The following is a 13,634-nucleotide window of genomic DNA, read 5'->3' as shown; positions in this document are numbered from 1 at the left end:
CTGGAAGGACAGATCCTGAAGCTGAGGCTTCAATACTTTGACCATCTCATGAGAAGAGAAGACTTCCTGAAAAAGACCCTGATGTTGGGAAAATATGAAGGCAAAAGGATAAGGGGACGACAGAGGACGAGATGGCTGGACAGTGTCATCGAAGTGACCAACATGAATTTGACCCAATTCCGGGAGGCAGTGGAAGACAGGAGGGTCTGGTGTGCTCTGGTCCATGGGGTCACGAAGCATCGGACATGACTTAATGACTAAACAACAATGAAAGCAAAATACATCTAAAAGAATTTGCAACTGTAACAACTCCCACAGAGAATGCATGGACTAGAACTCAGGAGACTCGGGTTCAAATTGCTGCTTTACTATGGAAACAAAGTGAGTGCATGTGTTGGCAGTGGTAAACTACTCGTTGAACATTTCACATACCTTGATGGCCTTGTCAGAGTTGCCATAAGTCAGTCACAACTTGATGGTACCTAACAACAACTTTTAAAAACAGTTTTGAAAGATTTGCACCACTTGGTCTTTCTGATGTAATGGACTACAGCTTTCTATTGAATATTTGGCCTTATTTTTATGTTGGCTTAATTCTCTGTTTTCTTTTATTGTTCTATGAAATGCTGCCATAACTTTTCTGAGTCATCCCATAGTACCTATATTGAGAATTGTGTACATTAAAAGGGCATGGCTTTTCTTTAATATACTGAAATTGCTCCATTAGTGCAAATGATTTTATTGGCACCTCAACTCTTCCAGGTACCATCCCTCAGAAACTTAGAAAACATTATATTTTTATGCAGAAACCATCTCTTAAACCTTCCAGTTTAGTATTCTCAATATGAGGCCAAAGTCTACCCCACATTGGTCCCGTTTTAATTGGCTTATCTAAAAAAGAAAAGCCAATACTTTTCAGACAGTTGGCAGCAAAATCCCTCAGGACTTTGGGAAGCATAATTCCCTTTTTAAAATTCTTCACATTTATTAATGACTATGAAAAAAAAAACACTTAAAATTGCTCAGCAGGCCTTCCCTCCTGTGTGTTGTATTCTCATCCATCTTCACAGCATACCTCCAGCATTTTTCCTCATTTTTAACCAACTGTTAACCTGAGTACTCATTAGAAAACACAGTTTAATATAAATCAACTGTTACTTGAGAAGAAATTTGAAAGCTGGGTGGGTCTCATTAAATCTTAATATGGGATTGGGAAATTCAATATGGCTGCCATTGGGACACACCAGATGTTGTCCTTAAAATGTCCAGTTGACCTGGGAGAAAAACTAGCCAGGACAGCTCATCTCTATTCCTTCTGTGTTCTTAGCTTCCCCAGTCTTCTCCAGTGGTGTAGTGGTACATTTGAATTATGGGCATTCAAAATTATGATCCTTGTAACTACATAACCATATAGGATCCAAAAATAGTTAAGTGGTGCATAGCATAACACACAATTTATTATGATCAGCTGATAGTCACAGAAAAGCAGACTGATGGCTGAAATATAAATTTAGATAAATGTGCCTTTCCCCATCTAACAATGGGACTGTCCAAACTGGCATATACATATAATTTATGGATCGCTGAGGGCATGGTTTGGATTGGAAAAAAAAAGACTGCATAAACTTGTGTTCCTACTTATACAAAGCCATCCTTCCCCTTTAAGAGCTGTGTAGCACCTTTCTGGTCAAACAGTAGGGCATGAATTCTTTTTAGCATGCTCTTGGCTGGGAGATAGCAGTCTCAGGCAGCCTCTACCATCATGGATGCAACCAGTGCTACCATCATCAAGACCCCCCCCTTTCCTCAGGTGCATCTGCCTGCTGGAGGCAGGCACTGTGGACAACATACTGCAAGTGGGTGAATGAGAGATTTAGCGAGTGCTAGTAACCTCGGCAGCAGTGGGAAGGGATTGTCTCTTCTGCCCATCTCCTGAGTGTCCCATGGTTTCGCTCCCCACATTGTGCCTTCCTGCTCCCCTCCCCATTTTTCTTCCACCATTTTCTCTTCCCTCCTTTCTTCCCCAATTCCTCCTATCTTTTTTATTTCCCCCTCTCATTCATCCATCTTCCTTTTCTCTTGGTAGTTTTACCTGCTCTTTCTATATTCTTTGCCTTCTCCTGGCTGTTCTTCCATCCTCTTTGTTCCTGTCAAATTCCATTTCCTTTCCCATCTGAACAGTGTCCTTTTTGCTCTTCCCATCTTGCTTCTTTCTGTCCTAGACCCCTTTTCTTCCCAATTCCCCTCTTTCCACCTTCTCTTTTCTTTCCTCCTCATCTTCTGTTTCTACTTTGACAGTTGTTCAGACTAGAAGGGCTTGCTTGCTGTTTGGACAGGAGGAGCACATCAAATTAATTTCATTAACATCATTGCTCCCCCCCTCCCCTGACCCTTTGTAGATGGATCCACTCATGCCCACAACAACCAGCTTGGACAGGCTCAATATTTTCTCCTCATAAACTTGATCTCCTTTCATATGTGTGACTTCACACTTGGCCATTTAGAAGAACCTTTTTGTTTAGTTCCCAGTGATCATTCCAGTGATAATAATATTTCTATCTTTGATGAACTTTCACAATTATACATTTTTCATCACTTATGGAGCACTGCATCTAGAGCCAGAATTAGTGTCTTATCAAGTGAGATCCTCAGTTTTGTGAAATACCTTGCTTCATGACAGGGATCTCCCAGAAGAATGTATTGGTGGCAGTGGTAGAATATACCAGATGGGTGGGATATAAATCGAATAAATAAACAAATATAATAAATAAATGAAATAAAATGTGCTCCCTCTCTTAACTACTGTGAGGAGCAAACCCAGAAGAAACAGTGAAGCCCATTTATGGCATGAATTATGGCTTCATAATTCCCACTAATCAGTGTCCTGAGATCTTGACTCTTTGAACCCTTGTTCTCCTGACCCTCACTTCTGAAGACTTGCTTACCAAAGCAGTTAGTGCAAAGGGCATGGCCACACAGGGAAGGAGCAGGAGGAATTGTAGAGATGTCTACTTCTGGAGCGTTAAAAGGTACTATATGATCATGGTAAGAAGGGACATGAAATAAGACACCCAATTCTACCCATCCCTTGAAGATATTTAACAGGTATGCTCACGCATTTAGTGACTTTCATGTCTTTAATTAAACTAATCTAAGACAAATGGGTTTCCAAACAATTATTAAGGCTATGTGCACCCATCTTTACATCTCACTTAGCAGGTTCACACAGCCACAAGAACAGAAGTCTGGCTTCCATTGAGGTGGTTCACACATGCACATCAATAGTTTTTGGTGCAAAGTGGATGGGTAAACATTTTGGGGGGAGGGCAGGTATTAAGCATATCAAGTTATCTATTGGCTAAATCCACCACTCATTTCCCTTAAGGACATCCTCCCCTATACTAGCAATATGTTGACTGGAGCATCAAGTGATAACATGTACATGTGAATGAACTATAGCAGAGTAGATACTAAAGAATTAATTTTCATAACTCTTCAGACACAATGACTGCCCACAGAAGCAATTCACAGATTCAGCTGCAAGTCATAGAGAGCTGCTAAGTAATTAAATGGTGGGAAACATTGGGAAATGAATGAACCAGCTTCTTGGACACAGAGATCTTGCAAGAAGGCAACAGTAAATCTCAAAGTAAGACATTTTTCTCCTGAAAATCCATCTCATGCTCTCCGGACTGTCTCGTGGACAGCACATTCATTCCTGGCATTACGGTACCAATGCATTATCACAAGGCACTTAATTAAGTCCTAAAACTGTTAGATAGGCCTCCATGTAGAAGAATTAGGACTTTGGCATGAACTCTTATTGGCACCCCACCAAGCCTATTTTCACAGTAGGTATTATAACGAAATAGAGCAAAGGCTCAATAAGGCATCTGTTTTAAAAAGAGCAGACAAAGGGCAAAAGTGGGGGTTGTTGAAGGCTCAGAAACAATATAACAGATGCGTGTCCAACGGCCTGCTTATAAAACATTCCCAGAAAGCCCATTAAGAACCATAATGAGGATTGTGATCAGAAAGGTGGGGTTGGATTGAAACACCCACTATTCAAATGGTTTCCTGCCTGTTAATCTCCATTTAAAAATACATTATAAAAGGAATGCTCCAGCACAGACAGTATCCATTCCTCTCCCTCTATGTACCCTCAGTCCACTGAGTATGATGGTAAAATGTGTGCTGCTTATATGCCACCCCATAGTGCTTAAAGTACTTTCTGGGCAGTGTGCAATTTAATTATGCAGGCTATACATTCCCCCCACCCCTAGTAAGCTCACATTGCCACCCCAACCCCAGAATAAAGACATGAGACAGTAGATTGGATTAAATGCGGGCCACACTTTATTTAAATAATGAATTCAGGAAAATTGCCTTTCGGCCAGTAAAAGAATATGGGGGCCTGCTGTAGTGTGGAAAGCCGATTAACTGGGGGTATACCCATACCCCCTGATCAATAAATGGGCGAGTCCCCGGCCCCCAAGCTCCGGCGGTCCCGAGACCACAGGATCCTGGCTAGCCGCTAATAAACACCCCCAGACCTCAAGACATCTTTGACTGATGACTGTTGGTCCGGAAGTGGCCCAGCGCATCCTCCCCCCACAGGTACTGTAATCGCACGATTCGCAGCACCGGAAGGTCAGATGCGCTGTTGGCTTACCTGATTTTACAAATTGGGACACACCGAAATACCGGTTATTTCCGCACTACCCACCAGTGCGACCAAAATAGTTTCCACCAAAAGCCAACAACCCTCATCCAGTGTGGGATAGGCGAAAAATCCCCCCATCCAAGGCCAATCAGGATGGAGGTCAAAAATTCCTATCCGGCCCCAGATGGCGACCAGAAAAACTCACACTAGATTTAGGGAGGGCGGGTGGGTGCCCGGAAAGAAGAGGACAACGTGCACTGGGTGAGTCACCTAAATAGGTTTCTCTCTCCCCCTCAACCATCACGTGTCCCTGTGATGTCTCTGCCTTTTCTGGGGTGGGAGGCAAACCACGCTCACTTGCTCAAAGTCTGCAGACTTAGCAGCGAGCTAAATCTTGCCACCCCAACCCCAGAATAAAGACATGAGACAGTAGATTGGATTAAATGCGGGCCACACTTTATTTAAATAATGAATTCAGGAAAATTGCCTTTCGGCCAGTAAAAGAATATGGGGGCCTGCTGTAGTGCGGAAAGCCGATTAACTGGGGGTATTCCCATACCCCCTGATCAATAAATGGGCGAGTCCCCGGCCCCCAAGCTCCGGCAGTCCCGAGACCACAGGATCCTGGCTAGCCGCTAATAAACACCCCCAGACCTCAAGACATCTTTGACTGATGACTGTTGGTCCGGAAGTGGCCCAGCGCATCCTCCCCCCACAGGTACTGTAATCGCACGATTCGCATCACCGGAAGGTCAGATGCGCTGTTGGCTTACCTGATTTTACAAATTGGGACACACCGAAATACCGGTTATTTCCGCACTACCCGCCACAGCATGCGAGCTAGCCCAGCTATGTCGCATGCCCGCCACTGAGCCCCTTGAGCTCAATAAGCAGGCCCCCTTTGATATCATCCAGAAATATTTCCAGACCTGCCTCTGACAGGTGCACACCATTGCTTCGAATTAATTCAGGTTTTGAAACTTGGATCCAATGATGGCTTATCACCGATCCGAGGCCGCCGCCGCAGACGCCTCTACAAACTTCTTTATTAATGCCCCGCTGGGCCTTATTTACCTCATCAGTCCTCCCTGAGCCTCTCCAGGCTAACCGAGGAGTGATATTGGACCATAAGATCCTCAGATGGACACCATCGCGTCGAAATAATTCAGGTTTTGAAACTTGGATCCAATGATGGCTTATCACCGATCCGAGGCCACCGCCGCAGACGCCTCTACAAACTTCTTTATTAATGCCCCGCCGGGCCTTATTTACCGCATCAGTCCTCCCTGAGCCTCTCCAGGCTAACCGAGGAGTGATATTGGACCATAAGATCCTCAGAAAAGGATACTTGCCTTTCAGCCGCTTCAGATCGTGGAGAATGTTCAGTATCAAGGCCTTACCAGCAAACCTGGGCAAATCATTGCCACCTCGATGCAGTACCAGCACGTCCGGCAGGGATTGACCAAACACTGTCATCCGGTTGAACTGTATCCACTGCATCCCACGGAGCCCTTTCCACGTAATATGTGCCCAGGCTCCGAGCCCCAAATCACTCCCCCTTGGGGAGATGGCAGCAAAATGCTCTGCCCAATAAATATAACTATGACTGATGATCAAAACGTCCTTTTGCCTTCCTGGCTTCCCAGGACCTGTAAGACACAAGTCATGCCCTACCTACACGTTAGGTAAATTCCTAATATATTTCTTATAACTCACAGCTGACCATCGACCTAATTTCTTCAGGGCTGTAACCCAGGGCCGCTGCAGAGGATGCCTCCCCGATTCTAAAAGAATGTGTGCCAAGCCTTATTCCCTGCACCCCTACTTTACCTAAGGCTAGATCTGTCAGCTTCCAAAATTGGTACTTTGTTAGTGGAGACTTATCGGCGTGTTGAAAGAAATATCCTTCCTCCTGTCCTTGGTGATCTGTATATACCTTTGCTGCCCTTACAGGTCGTATATCCTCTATACCGCATTGCCCCAATACCCGGCACTTCCCTTTGCCCGTCTGGTCCGTATTAGAACGTCTGATAAACAATTCCAGCCTACTGTCCAGGACTCTGACGTCCCTCCATTGTAAGGCCAACTTTGATTTGTCCTCATTACCACCAGCTAATTCACTAATCCAAAGGGCCCCAAAATGCTATTAACGAGGCAGCCTTAAATAGTGCTCTTTCGTATTCACTCTTGCACAAGATCACCCATTGCTCGCCTAATCATTCTAATAAAGGGAGAGAAATGGGTGCCCTGGAGTCCTGCACTCTCCCTCTCTCCTTGGACCAACTCTCCAACATTTTCTTAACCCTATAGTCCCTCAAGAAATCCCTAAAGCCATTGACTTTAGAGTGAAATGCCAGAGCCAACAATTTACCCTGGATAGTGCCTGGAGCTATCCCCTTCCTATGTAGATAAACCATAAACTGCTGCAGGTGTACCACAGGCAGAGGCCACACCTGCTCCAATTCCACCACTTCTAATCTCTAAGAACTCTTTACTCATGGCTGAGTATCCCTTTCTTGTCCTTGCCGCCAAAGCCAAACCTAATTGCTTCGGATGCGTCATGACGCAAATTTGCCAGACCTCCGGGAGCAGAATCTTTGGTAACTCCCTGGCCTCTGGCGCCAACTGCCTGAAACGGTCCATCTGCTGATGTGACAAAGTATCGACAATGCTATTATCCAAACCAGGGATATGCCGTGCATGTACTAAATTATTATATTGAAGCGACGTTAATGTAAAGGCCCTAACCAGGCCCATAATCCACTCTGACTGTGATGTGAGACTATTTATAATGCATACCACCGCTTTATTGTCACACCAGAAACGGACGACAGAATCGGCCCATTCCTCTGCCCACATCCAGAGGGCCCCACAATGGGGAAGAATTCTAAAAATGTAAGGTCTCTTGTTATACCTTCGCTGTGCCATTCCTCCGGCCATGAACCTGCGTACCACCTTCCTCGATTATAGATGCCAAAGCCGTAAGCTCCGGCCGCATCTGACTGAATTTGAAATTCGACCTGTACACTTCTTTTGAACCTCCAAAAAGAAGATCCCATGAAATCCTGTCAGGAATTGCATCCAAACCTTTAGGTCCTCCTTCACACTCCTCGTAACCCTAGTCCTGTATAGCGGACGTTTCAAACTTGCCATAGCTGCACTAATGCGCCTGATAAAGGCCCTCCCTGGAGCCACTACTCTACATGCAAAATTAAGATGTCCGACTATCCTTTGCAGCTCCCTAAGTGTCATCTTAGACTTTTCTAATAAAGATCCTATTCTCGCCTTCAGAGCTTCCAGTTTCTCCAATGGCAACCTAGATGTTTGCTGTACAGTATCTATTTCTATACCTAAGAATGTTAGCACCGTGGCTGGCCCCTCGGTCGTCTCCTCGGCTAAAGGCAACGCCAGCTTCATAGCTAATCCCTTGAATGTATTTAAAATGTACTGGCACCTTCCTGAATCTCTCTCCTGAAACTTTCCGAAGGCAGCACACACCACCGAGCAGCCCCTGGGCAAGGCCCTGTCTACATAATATGAGCCCTCAAACTGAAATCCCAACAAATTAAAATCCTGTGCGTGAACTGAGAAGATCCAAAATGCAATCCCACACTTCTAAACCATATCAACTGCTTCGTCAAATGACTTGTACCTAACTGTGCAAACCTCTGGAGGAATAGCGTTTTTAACTGACTCCCCTTCTGGAAAAGACAGGTGGTGAATAAGACGAAATTCACCCTGTGCTTTTTAATGGGGAAACTCCGAGGTTCTCAATGGGGGGGGTCAGGGAAGGGGCCTAAAACCCGCCCTTCCTTCACCTCCTTGCTTATTTTCTTCCACACTATACACTCCATTCCTTTTACTGACCGCAGGTTTGCGCAAAATACTCTGTGTTTGCCTACAGCTGGTATCCTAAAGCCATAGTTAAAACCCTCTAAGAGATATCTAGCTTCATCTATCATTGGGTACTGCTTATTGCTCCAGTACATCCACCTTAATTGGGCTGGGCCCCTTTTCCAGGGTTATCCCCGCCCCCATTCTGCTTCTTGGGACCTCCGGCCCCTCTATCCTGCCTCTGAGCACCTGCTTTGAAGCAACTTGAGTTTGGGTGCTGCCCCCTGCAGGCAAGGCACTCGTGCCTAAATTTACAGGGTCTTCTTGTGCAAGAACCTCTGGCGTTGTGTTGGAAACACAGCAAACGGGGTTGAACCACCTGACCTGCCGAAGGGTGGGCAAGTTGTACTTGCCTCGATTTCCAATTCAAATGACCACTGTTGAAGCTGTCGCCTAAGTTAGATTTAGCTGGATTCATATGTTGAAGCCACAAACCAGGATGCAGTTCATCCCAACGAAGGTTAGGTTGAATAGCACTCCTCATTCGCAAAGCTCCGTCGTATCGCAAGCAGGCTTGGCCTTCAAAGTCCAAATAAGCCCTGATCATGATATCTAAATATTGAAATAGGGCAGGTGCCTTCCATGGTTGCATTTTAATCAAGACACCAGCATAAATCACCCTCCTACAGGTGTTGAATAATCGGCATGCGGCAAGGATCCCACCGGCACAGTATTATAGCCGGTTGCTAGCCTGCCACGCTATCATAACTAACAGGCTGAGGCGGGGAAGTTATTACTCCCCATGGCATGCCCCAGACTCCCCACTGAGGACCTCTGTATGGCCAGACTGTGTTAGGGAACCCCTCATCCTGTCGTTTGTGGTTTGTTCGTGTATGATGTACCAATCGCTCCACCAGCCAGGGCCGAGCAGGCAGAGCTGATTGTACTTGTGGGGCAATGATACACTCACCATCTGAAGTGGAAGCCACACAAGGCTCCAATGGGGCGCCCTGCCCCTCTTGTCCAACTGTAGATGGGTCCATGGCCTTGAAAGATGATGCAGCCCCTTTCTCCCTGTTCCTTGACCTAGCGCAAACCGGCGACCTGGCAACTTCTGTCCTCTGAACTGTGTAGACTTAGTAGAAAAGCTTCTTTCCCGTGATGGAGAAGGAAATGTTAATCCAGAGAATGTTTCAAGGCTGGAACCACCTAAACTATGTCTTGAGTGAACTGGTAGAAAAACAAAAGGGGGATATTAGACATTATGCTGCTAGTTATGTAAAATTGTCTGGTATGATGACTATTTTTGTTGTCCTTTGAAAGAGCACAGCCCTCCTAACATAGTGTATTAGATTGTAAAACTTTTAACCCTATGTGCAGCATTTGTATGGCCTACATAATAAAGGAAAAACAGAAACATTTGGCAGTATTTATTTTTAACATTCTCTCCTTTCAGGGTCTAACACCTGCATGGGCTGTTCTGACTTTTGCTGTCATAGCTTAAACAGTGATATTATATTGTACCCAAACAATTATCTCAGCTTCACCTTTCCCACAACTTAATTTCTTTCTTTTAAAATATATATATATATATATATATATATATATATATATATATATATATATATATATATATATATATATATATATATATATATATATATATATATATATATATATATATATATATATATATATATATATATATATATATATATATATATATATATATATATATATATATATATATATATATATATATATATATATATATATATATATATATATGTATGTATGTATGTATGTATGTATGTATGTATATATAATTTTACTGTGAATGATCAGCTGTAACACTCTGTACTTTTAGTTCCAACTAAGTGGGTTACATAATTTGTACTATGTGTTTTGTGATTACATGGAGTTTAACCATTTCATATAAAATGCTTGAACTCCTATAGTAAAAGCTGTCTTTTTAAAGAATCACACTCACTTAATGTAGCCTAGACCAGTCTGCTAACTTCTACAATATGTGGGGCTTATTCTTTTATGGATTGGGCTGAAGTGCCCTAACTCTACAACACAATATAACAGTGTTGTCACAAAGGGAACATGACTAAAGCAACCCTACAACTTAATAATAGGACATAAAAAACTCCTGGTGGTAAAAGTCTTCACTTCCCGAAGCTACCACCCCGAATAAACAACACAATTGTACATTATTAAGACAAACCATACTGGTTTAATTCTCCCACTTATAATAAACAATTCCAAATTAATTGCCAGTTAATTAATTTGAACATCTGATTAACTTACTATATAATAAAATTTGATTGATCAGATAAGTTAATTAATTCAGTGTTTAAACTTAATGTGTAGTGTAAAATATTGATTCCTACTGTAAAATATTGATTCCTGGATAATGTTGAATCAATTGGTGTATATAATACTGATGAGTTATCAATTTTATTACCTATTATTAAATATTATTTATTTTGGTTCAACTATAATTTATTATATTTATCTTATTATATTCCAATAGATTCATTTTACTTAATCCTTATTTCGTTGCTTATTTTACATATATGTACATATCTATAAACACATATGCATATGTATATATACATATGCATACAATATCCCTTTGATTTTAGTTTGTATTTTTATTATTAATATTTTTTACATAACTTTGTCTAGGCCCCATACAAAATGGGCCCTACCTATATCTCCCCTCCCTTTTCAAGCCCACCACCAATGCAGAATGTGGTGCTAGCTGTGAAGGGGAGGGAAGGTGGGGGATGAGGAGAGAAGCTGGCCTGGTTTCCCTTTACTACCAAGGCCTTGCTGACGCACCTAGTTCTTTTCCCGGCAAAAGTTATCCCAGCCAGGAGAGGGGGGGGAGGGCTCAGGACCAGCCAAAATCTGCTAAATGCATCACTCTCCCACCCCTGATAGTCTCTTCTTGAAAGCAAACTCTGCTCTGTTAATCAGAGTTTGCAGCGGCGGCAGCACGCGCGCGCGTGCACGGCCAGGCAAGGCCAACTACACCCGCTTCCCCTTCAGTCCAGGCACTTTAATAAAATAAAATAAAATAATAATTAAAAAAAAAAACAGCAAAAGGGGAGAGGGGGCTGACCCTGCAATACAATACAGTAAGTGAATGAAAGATGAAGAGAGCTGGCTCAACCGGCTGAGGCTCCCTTCCCCCCAAAGCCCTATATGAGTTTAAGGAGTCATAACAAAAGGAGATAAACATCTAAAGTAAACAAAGGAGACAAAGACAAAACCCTGGGAGAGAGCTGCTGCTGCTCTCCAGTCCTTTAGGAACACCGGAGCCCTTGTGACGCAGCTGAGCTAAACAAGGGAGCGAAGACCTGTTTCCCTTGCAATGCCCGGAAAGAAGAGGACAACGTGCACTGGGTGAGTCACCTAAATAGGTTTCTCTCTCCCCCTCAACCATCACGTGTCCCTGTGATGTCTCTGCCTTTTCTGGGGTGGGAGGCAAACCACGCTCACTTGCTCAAAGTCTGCAGACTTAGCAGCGAGCTAAATCTTCTATTTTACAACCTTGAAAAGATGAAAAGCTGAGTCAGCCTTGAGTTGCTACCTGAGCCCAGGATTGAACTCAGGTTGTGAGCAGAGTCTTCACTGCAGTACTGCAGTTTAACAACTGTGCCTCAAGGCTCAGTGAGATCCAAGATGATGTAGCTGTGAGGGTAGCTGGTGAAGAGCAGGGAGACCCCAATTTGAGTCTCCATTCATCCATAAAGCTCACTGAGTGACTTGAGGTTGCTGCATTTTACTGGAACCTCACTCTCAGGGTTGCTGTGAAGATAAAATAGAGGAAGAGAGGACAGTGTAGAGCAGGGATGGGCAAAGCATGACTTTTGGGCTGCATATGGCCCCCACTCAGCCAACATGTGTGCTCCTCTGGATCAGGCTGGACCATCACCTGGTTCACCAGATGTCTAAGGGATGACTGTCAGCATTTCTGTAATGATCCTACAATTGTCATGAGCCACTTATTCAACCCACCATGATTATCCTCCAACTGGAAATACAGGCCTAGGTGAGTGCCGCTGTAGGATTCTGGCACTTGCCCAGGCATTACCATTGCAACAAAGCTAGGCCACACTGCATTTAAACTACTTTGCTTTAGGCCAGCCTTCCAAGAGATTGCAGTGCCTGGGGCAGAACAGGGAATGTGCCATCCCATCATATTCCATAGTATTCAAGAGCAGTCAAGTTATTTTGGCATGTATTGCAGAAAACCCCATAAGTGTGGTGTCTTCTCCTCAGCGGGGAAAAAAGCACCTGACAATAATTAGCCAACTTAATAAAATGCTATATTTTCAAGACTTTCAAAATCTGGCACACAAAGTAGTTGTCTCTTTGTGTCTAATGGTAGTATCAGACCTGCAATCTTGCTTTCCAGAATACTAAACAGACAAATACTTTTTCATGACATTATCCATGCACAGCAGCTGTTTTGAGTTTTGATTGCCTCTCTTGTTTGAGCCAAGGCTGAGTGACCATATATCTGACAAATTGCAATATTCATGAAATATCGTTGATTTGTGGGATATTTGCCCCTTCAAATTCATAAGGTCCAGAAACCCCAATGAATACAAAGGGACGAATATTTACTCATTTGTATTCATCCCTTCATGCAGGCTGGCTGCGGAAACAGAAACAGGTTTTGCTTTCCTGCAGCCAGCCTGCTTGTCAATGACATGACCATCAGCTGATGCTCGAGTCATTGACAAGCAAGCTGGCTGCAATAACTGAACACCAGGTTTGCCTTCCTGTCAATGACCTAACAGATCAGCTGATGGTGGGACATTGACAAGCAGGTCAGCTGCCCAAAAGCAAAACCCCTGGTTCAATTCCTATAGCCAACCTGCTTGTCAATGTCCTGACCATCATCTGATCCTCACGGCATGACATTGACAAGCAGGCTGGCTGCAGAACCAGTTCCATTCTGTTGCCGGCCTGCTTCTCAATGTCCCACTGATCAGCTGTTCAGCAGGACATTGTGTTTTAATGACAGATTGACAAATATTCGTCAATTAATCATTAAAATTTGGCCTTTCATCACTTTGCCCATTTGTCAACTCTGACTAATGACAAATCCCAACGA

General features: G+C 43.6%; 1 long non-coding RNA gene across 1 annotated transcript; it reads right to left on the bottom strand.

Moving 5' to 3' along the window:
- Positions 1–4,333: 4,333 nt before the first annotated feature.
- LOC144589000 (uncharacterized) lies at positions 4,334–12,048 on the bottom strand. Its single transcript, XR_013544818.1, has 2 exons — positions 11,782–12,048; positions 4,334–9,727 (listed from the first exon to the last, which is right to left on the bottom strand). It is a non-coding gene; the product is annotated as an uncharacterized LOC144589000 (long non-coding RNA).
- Positions 12,049–13,634: the final 1,586 nt, after the last annotated feature.

The sequence above is a fragment of the Pogona vitticeps genome, chromosome 4 (genome assembly GCF_051106095.1).
Source record: "Pogona vitticeps strain Pit_001003342236 chromosome 4, PviZW2.1, whole genome shotgun sequence".
Lineage (NCBI taxonomy): Eukaryota > Metazoa > Chordata > Lepidosauria > Squamata > Agamidae > Pogona > Pogona vitticeps.
This window is presented reverse-complemented; position numbering and strand designations above follow the sequence as displayed.